At 42.8% G+C, this 8,806-nt stretch overlaps 1 protein-coding gene and 1 pseudogene across 1 annotated transcript in view; one reads left to right on the top strand and one right to left on the bottom strand.

Annotated features, from left to right (window-relative positions):
• EIF4EBP1 (eukaryotic translation initiation factor 4E binding protein 1) overlaps positions 1-8,806 on the bottom strand; it is a 19,008-nt gene that overhangs the window by 4,459 nt on the left and 5,743 nt on the right. The window lies entirely within an intron of this gene.
• On the top strand, positions 27-3,976 carry LOC107195966 (annotated as a pseudogene).

The following is an 8,806-nucleotide window of genomic DNA, read 5'->3' on the forward strand; positions in this document are numbered from 1 at the left end:
ATGCCTTTTCTTATCAATAACCCTGAAATGTCTCTCTCACTGAAGGGCTATGAGGAGTGACATTCCAACAGCTGGAACTTATTTCTCGAAGTTATGCATGGGCCTCTCTGTTAACTCCTAGAGGGGAACCAGTCTGCATCTCAGAGCTCTGAGTATGAGTTCATGAGGTTGGATTCCAGTGCTGAGGAGGACCTGGGAGGCTGAAGAGCAGAGGAATGCTGAGAGACACCTGCTTGCCATGTTGTCTCAGTCTGACAGTAGGCAGTCACCCAGTCTGTTACCTACTGAGAAGCAATAATGCTGAAGCTGACAGCCCGGCTCATCATCACCAAGCAGGTTAAAGTTCACCGCTCACATTTCTTAGAAGGGCGTCTAAAGCAAAGAACACAGAACCAGGGCTGCACTTTAGGCTCTGCTACCAGCCAGCTTTGTGACCCTGTGCCCATCAGCCCCTGAGCCTACCTCTCTCCCCTGTTTAGGTTTCAGCTTCCTCACTTGTAACATGAAGGGCTATGTGCCTATGAGCCCAGTGGGTTACAAATGGAGAACAACGGTGCCCTCTCCTTGAGGGGGGATGTGCTGACTTCAGAGATGGGACCATTTTCCCTGTTTCTTCATCTTCGAGGCTTGGCATCTTCCCTCTTATCTCCTTGCTTTCCTCCACATTGGCTTTTTTGTTGGTTTGTTCATTACAGAGTAGAGAACTGACCTCATCAGAGTGGAACCTAAGAGCTAGAGATTCAACAGTCTTGAAAAAGAACTCGGAGGTCAGCAGATTCTGGGGAGGTTCTTTAAAGGTCTCTAGCCCCTCGTGATTTTTTAAAAATTGCGGTAAAATGTAAACAGCATAACATTTACCAAGTGTACAGTTCAATAGTGTTAAGTATATTCACATTGTTGTGCAACCAATCTCCAGAAGGCTTCTCCTCTTACAAAAGGGAAACGGCACGCATGAAACTTCTCATTTCCCCTCCTCCAAACCCTGGCAACCACCATTCTACTTTCTGTCTCTATGAATTGGACTGCTCTACGTACCGCATATAAGTGCAATCATACAGTATTTGTCTCTTTCTGACTGGTTTATTTCACTTAGCACAAAGTCCTCAAGGTTCATCTACATTGTTGTACCATCTGTCAGAATTTCTTACCTTTTTAAGGCCGAATAATATTCCATTGACTGGATATACCACATTTTGTTTATCCACGGACATTTGGGTTGCTTCTATCTTTTGGCTTTTGTGAACAATGCTGCTGTGAACATGGGTGTGCAAATATTTCTCTGAGACTCTGCTTTAAATTCTTTGGGGTGTATAACAGAAGGGCTCCTGGCAATTTTTAAATCATTAATTACACTTTAAAGAGAAAAAGAAACAGCCTCTGTGCCCTTTGTCTTATAGCGAGAGCTCTTAATTAAAAATTTAAATCTTCATTTATGCTAATGAAATTCATAAACTAAGTGATGGCAGAAGTGGCACCCAGGTGAAACACCACCAGGGTGTTTCAGCTGCAGAGGGTAAACAGTGGTGTTCAGAAAGTCGGCTGACAAGGCATCAAGCCTAGGAGAGGAGGAGGGGGAGGGGACCACAAAGCCGCCTCTGACTTAGCTGGGGCCAGTGAAGAACAGAAGCTGGAGAACGTGGTGGGAATGTTTTCTATGGAAGCTGCTTTGTCTTGTTAAGCCTTTTTTTCCCCATCCCTTAATTCGATCCACCACTACACAGCTTCAGTTAACAGTGATTTTCTGGAAATTCCCTAAGCCTCCCACAGATGAGGCAAACTTAATAAAACATATTGTCGAAAATAGGAACCTTTGGCTGAAAATGCTGTAGTATCCTGGAGCTGGGAACTGGACCTGCATACAGGGACAGGAAACAGAAACCAGAAAGGGATGCCAAGGTCTCTGTAAGGTGTGGAGCAGCAGCAGCTGGAGGGCACTAGTCAGGTGTGGTCTTCTATCATACGGGGTGATCACCACACAACATTCTTCAGCTGAGGGCCTACATTCTGTCTCCACATTAGGGAAAATGACCCAACTCCACTAGGTTTCTACAAATAAGAGCATGAAGAGCTCTTGAGAATCCAAGCAGCTTCAAGATGACTAAGTAAAGACATTTTTTCCCTGCTGCTTCTCTCAAAAGTCATGCAAAACATCAAGAACAAGAAATAGGAGCCCATACTCCAACTTAGATACATGCGAGGCTCAAACCGTTCCCCAAATCACAATATATGAAGACAGAAAGTGAGTGGAGAGATGGTTCTAACAGAGAGAGAAAAGGTGACACCTAAATGCAGGGGTGAGGGTGTGGAGGTTATAACAGGAAGCAAGCAAGGTTGCCCCAGAGAACTCCAGGAAGGTTCAGGAATTAGAGGCGTTATAGAAAATGGGGATAGGGCCTCACAACAGGGAGAGGTACTATATGTCTCACATGCCATGAGGGAAGGGAGACAGAGAAATTAAGTTAAAGTTGACCTCCTGAATGATGAGCCTCAGACCTCCTCCCCACCCCCCTGCTTCAGAATAAAGAGTAAAGATAAAGACCTATAGAAAATATAAACCACCAAATGTCTCCATACATTTCTGAGAAAAGCTTACATCATTTAAGGAGAGGTCCATACAAACCAACAGGAAGAAATGGATAATAAAGGAAGCAGAAGACTTTAAAAGACAGAAAGACAAAAAGATGAACAGGCAAGAGATAAATTAGAGATCTGATATTGGACAATAAAAAGTCAAAAAAGAGAGAGAGAAGAAACTGGTAAAAGGAATTTACTTAAATAGTAATGAAGAAAGAAAATTTTCCTGAATTGAAAGAGACGAGTCTTGAACTACCCCTTTGAGTATCCAGTGCAGTGAATTAAAAACACCAACTTAACATTCATTGTGACATTTCACAATACAAATGATAAAGAGAAAATCCGAAGATCTTCCAGAAAGGGGGAAAAAAGAACAGGTGCACGCAAGGATTGGGAATAAGAATGGCACGAAATTTCTCAAGGGAAATGTTGTTAGTCTGAAGACGATGGGTCAATCCTGAGGGAAAATTCATTTTGACTTAGTTTTATACCCAGCCAAATACTATTCAAGTAAAAGAATAGAGATATTTTCAGAAAGCTACAGGAGGATGTAGTCTTCCAAAATTAGAGAAAGGCAAGAGGTCTCCAGGAATCTGATGTTAGCAATGGTGTGGCAGGTCCAGAGCAGTCAAACTGTGTTAGTTCAGGAAAAAGGAAAAAATGGACTGATAAGAAGTCTACTTTGTGTAAAACTATAATAAGAGGTGCTGGAGAGTGTGGGAAGACTCACTTGAATGAAAACTAAGCATATTTTTAAATGGGGCAATTTTTTTAAAAGTTGTAAAAAATGGAAACGCTATTATTGTAAACTACTTGGCTCATCAAGAGTCATAGTAATAAAAATTATAAATATGTAGTTTTAAAAACTTGTGATATAGCCCTTTTGGCCGGAACTGCCATGTTCCAGTAATTCGCCAATATGACCAACACAAAGGGAAGGAGGAAAGGCACCAACTGTATGTTCTCTAGGCCTTTTAGAAAACATGGAATTGTTCCTTTGGCCACATACACGCAAATCTACAGGAAAGGTGATATTGTAGACATCAAGGGAATTGGCACTGTTCAAAAAGGAATGCCCCACAAATGTTACCACGGCAAAACTGGAAGAGTTTAAAATGTTCCCCAGCATGCAGTTGGCATTGCTGTAAACAACCAAGTTAAGGGTAAGATTCTTGTCAAGAGAATTAATGTAGGTATCGAGCATATTAAGCACTCTAAGAGTTGATGGAGCTTCCTGAAACATATGAAGGAAAATGATCAAAAAAAGAAGGAAGCCAAAGAGAAAGGTACCTGAGTTGAACTGAAGCGCCAGCCTGCTCCACCCAGAGAAACACGTTTTGTGAGAACCATCAGAAAGGAGCCTGAGCTGCTGGAGCCCATTCCCTACGAATTCACGGCATAATAGGTATTAAAAAAAAAAAAAAAAAAAGTCCTCTAATTGATTAGCTGTCCATTCCCCCAAAGAAATATTTAAAGAAAACTGTCATAACAAACAAATTCTGATATAATTATATTGAGAGAATGGAAGGAAAGAAAGAGGGTGTACACATACAAATAAGTCATCATCTATCAAAAAAGCAAGTCAACAGATGAAATCAAGAAAAAGTTAGAAATGTGGAGGTAAATCCCCACAAGGGAGAGCTGGAAAATGTTATCTGCTTCTGAAAAGTGAGATGGGGGTGGGAGAGGCAAGAGGTTGCTGTTTTGTTAGACGTCTTTAGGTACTTTTCAGTTTTAACTATTTATATATAAACTATTTATATATAGTAACTTTAAAATACTTTCATTATGAAAAAAATCAAGCACATACAAAAGTAGATGAAATAATTATACACACACACATATATACCTGTGGTTTTTTTTTTAAAACTAAGGGACAGGTTAAATAAATTATGGATCAAAATTTAAAAAAAAAGATAAAACTAAAAAAAAAAAAGAAAATAAATTTTGGGTCAGACCTACAATTCAATGCTGTGCAGTTACTATTCGGAAAAAGAAAAGTATACATTGTCCACAATATGTTGTATGAAAAAGAGTCACAGAACTGTGTGTATTTTGTGTTTGGTTACCTGTGAGTGGGGAGAGAGGATTAAAGCAAAAACAAACAAACAAATAAACCCACAACTTTTAAACTGAGCTTTTTTTTAAAAAAATACAAAACTCTAATAAGGATACAGGGACATTAAACAAATACCAATACAGGTTCAGAGTCTCCTTTTCTAGTAATTCAAGTTAAAATCGCCTGAGCTGGAATTAGGTAGACTAACCCCACTACAAAAGTCCAGAGCCTTTGCTGGGTAGGAGGTGAGGTGGTACACTGAGTCCTCCAGTGCCTCTCCAGGAAGGTGTGTGCTAGTCCCTGTCCGCGCTAGACCTGACCTCCTGCTGACGCTATTCAAGGCTGAGGACGCTCGCCTGTACATTTGCCAACCTTTGCTCAATCCTACACCCTGAAAGCAGGTGTGCTGGTCTCAGGTACTCACTCATAGAACCTCTTTATAGCAGCACCATGCTAGATGCTAGGAATATAAGCAACAGGTAGACAGAGTAACAGCTCCCTGATCTCAGACACAATTTAGTTGCAGAAAGACCTGTAAAAAAAATGTTTACAGTGAAGTGTGTGAAGTCTAAAAAAAGCGGTATATTTGGGGACCACAGAGAAACAGGGGAGAGACCTACCCTGTGTGTGCCAGGGGAGAGAGATACCAAGCTCCCATCAGCCTTGTCTTCCAGCTTCCAGGCAGTCTGATCCTAAACCCCTGAGCCAGAGAAATATCCATGTCGCTCCAGCTCTGCACTGCCCCAAAGGGAGGAGACTCCTGGGGGAGATGGACAGGGGATGACCCAGACTGGAGAAACTGGAGCAGGAGAATCCAGAAGCTTGTCCTGGAGAAGAACAGAGGTGGAACCCCTCTTCATTTCAAAGCATCTGTGTAGCTGGGATCTTGTTGGGTACAGGGGGTAGAGTTCAAGTCTTGAACTACCTGTACAGAAGAACTGAGGCTATTATCTAACTGAAAGTCTTTCTAAATGTATCACCATATAAACACGTGTGGGTAAGATATAAGTTTGGTGGGCTGCAAGAGTTTCCTGTCCTGCAGAGAGAAGGGGTGGAAACAACATCTAGAGATGTATACCTGTTGCTCTTCCTAAGTAAACCAACTCTCCCATTTGCTAGCTCTAAAGGCTCTGGACAAGTTATCAATCTCTCTGCACCTCGATTTCTTCTGTAGAATGGGGATGATGATGATAGTGTCAACTTTTATAGGGTTATTACATGGATGAGAACAGCGGCTGACTCAAAGTAAGCCTTATACAAACGAATCCTGATTATTACCATGACTAGTATGGCTTCATACTGTACCATCTATACCAGGGACCAAGACATGGTCAAAGCTGGGACAAATCAGGGGAGAGGTAATAACCCTGAAAGGAGACCTGCGGGTGGGAGTAGGAGATGGGGGAGGGTCAGGGCATCCACGATCCTTTTTGGGCCTACAGAAACATACCTCAAGAACAACCACGAACTTCGGCATATTTGGTAACCAATGTCATTTGGGACTTTAAATAGATGTGCCCCAAATACAAGAATGATAGGTTTTTCTCGAGGCATGCTCTGTGGTGAGGATAGTTTACTTGAAAGTATAAAGTGACACATTCTCCTAGGATCTGGTTTCCTCACCTGTAAACAAGGGAAGTGGACTAGGCTCATTCAATCTATTTTTAAAGTACCAATCCTGTGCCAAGCTCCATAGGTAATCTCTCTGGGTCTGTTCCAGCTCTGATATACTACCATTTATTTTTAGGATCTCTTTGTTGGCAGGCGCTTAAAGTGGTACAAATAGCACTGGCCCTGGAGGCAGATGTCTGGGCTTAAATCTGGGCATGCCATGCACCAGCCCCTTGACCCGGAGGCCCGGTTTCATTCCTCAGCTCTAAGAGGAGGGTACTAATAAAATGCACACCTCACAGGAGTATCTTTGTACAGGAATAAACCATGACATCTGTATAACTGTTCTTAAAACAAAGTCACTCAGAAGAGCATACACAACAGAGAAAAAGGTCACTAGCCAGGAACAGGAAGCTCCTTGGAGGCCGAGGAGCATTTATTTATGCCTTCTGCAGCCAGTACAGTACTGGACTGCAAATGCTCAAAAAACATGCAGTGGTCATGGATTATATAAATGTCTGACTTTTTAAAATTAAACAAACAAACAAACAAACAAACACATATTGCTTGAATGAATGCTAAGATTTTCAGATCAGATGGCTACAGAAAGCACCATCTGTCATCACTGTCTGCCTACGGGCCAGACACTACACTCATAGCCTGACATGCTGGATCTCAGTGTCCCTCTATAACCCCCCAAGAAGGGAGATACATTATCCTCAACTTGCAGACAGGAAACTGAGGCTCAGAAAGGCTGTCCCCCAACAGCTATCCAGAGCCGTACCTACCCTGTCTTGCCTGCAATCCTAAACACCAACCTCTGTTTAAAATTAGCAAGGTAGACAGGCTACTGTGTCTCAGCCAGCACTGGCAACTGGAAAAATTACAGGGGTCTTCAGACTTTTACTCCTTCCGAGTATTTGGCCAGAACAGGATGTTCCCTGAGAGAGGACTGTTTTGATTTCTTCTCCATCTCCCCACAGTACCCACACTTGGGCTCAAAATGCTTCTGGTTGTAACTCTTGTAAGTTGAGACGAGCTCATCCCTCACTTCCCCTTGGGCCTCCTCTGGCAGAAACGTGAGGCCCAGCAAGAGTACAAGAACAGAATTCCTAGAACTGCTGTTTCCATTCCAGGGAAAGGGAGAGCATTTCATAGCAGGGGGAGGTTTGAATGCCTGTGCTCAGACACACGCCAGTAGCCTTTGGACAAAATACTCTGGACAATTTTAATATCAGCTCTCACCAGCTGTGTCAACCTGGAGGCAAATAAATAGATGTGCCAGGGTCTACCAGGATCCACCTCCCCTCCCCGCCCCCTTCCCCAACACACACACACACCAGGCAGGAACCATGTGTGTTTGGGTGGCTTTTCTTGTTGGGTTGTCTGTTTAGCAAGCGGAGCTGACTTGTCAGGAAAAAAATCCTGGCGAGAGATGCAGAGCATGCTCAGTTCAAGATCTTTCTTCACCTCTGGCCCTACCAGCTCTGCAAAGAGAACCAAGATCTGGGTGTTTCTCAGGTACCAGGAATCTTATGAAGCTCCTTGAATATCAAATAGGGGCAATTAGTGAGTGGCAAAAGGTCCTTCCGGCTAGTTCCTCTCCTCAAGGGAATTCCCTTGAAGGTAATATGGCCAGTTTACTTGAAAATTAAACATGAGGAACAAGGCTTTTACAGAGACATTTGGAACAAAATAGCTGAAATAATTAATCTAAGGGCTGGCCAAGCTCCTTCCCCTTCCTTCATTTCCCCCAAACACTTCAAAATGCACCTGTGCAGAGCAGGGTGCGTGACTCCTGAAATTCATTACCAACAGGTGATGCCCTTCTGAAATGCCTCCTGTTACACAGCAACAAATGCTGTTCTGGGTAGTAGGAGGTGCGAATTGCATCCCTCTATATTCATATTTAGAAGTCCCATCCCCTATTACCCCCATGTATTTGGAGATAAGGTCTTTAAAGAGGCCATTAAGTTAAAATAAAGTCATTGGGGTGGGACCCTAATCCAATATGCCTGTGTCCCAAAAAGAGAGAGACATCACAGAGGAACAAACCATGACCACAATTACAACCACGATCGTGTGAAGAGACAGCAAGAAGGTGGCCATCTGCAAGCCAAGGACAGGGGCCTCAGGAGAAACCAATTCTGCTGGCACTTTGATTCTGGATTTCAAGTCTCCAAAAACTACGAGAAAATAAATTTCTGTTAAGCCATCCCATCTGTGGTATTTTATTATGGCAGCTCTAACAAATTAATATAGGCTTGCTCTCCCCTTTCACTCTGAAGAGCTGATGAGAGAAATCTATTTTCACACACACTCTCTTTAAGGCAACGGACCTAGTTCTTAACCTTCACACTATACGCATCACCAGGAAACCAAAGGGAGTTCTGAACACACTTGTACCTCTTCATATTCACTCCTACCACTTTTGGAAAGCTAGGCTCAAAAGACTTGACCCCATCCTATTGCATTACTCCAGAAAATCAAGGATGTTCAAATAAGAGGGCAGGGCAAGCCTGGGCTCCTCTGAAGGGTGTTCCCAAAGCCTGGCCACTTGAA

Source organism: Pteropus alecto, unplaced genomic scaffold, assembly GCF_000325575.1.
Source record: "Pteropus alecto unplaced genomic scaffold, ASM32557v1 scaffold24, whole genome shotgun sequence".
NCBI lineage: Eukaryota > Metazoa > Chordata > Mammalia > Chiroptera > Pteropodidae > Pteropus > Pteropus alecto.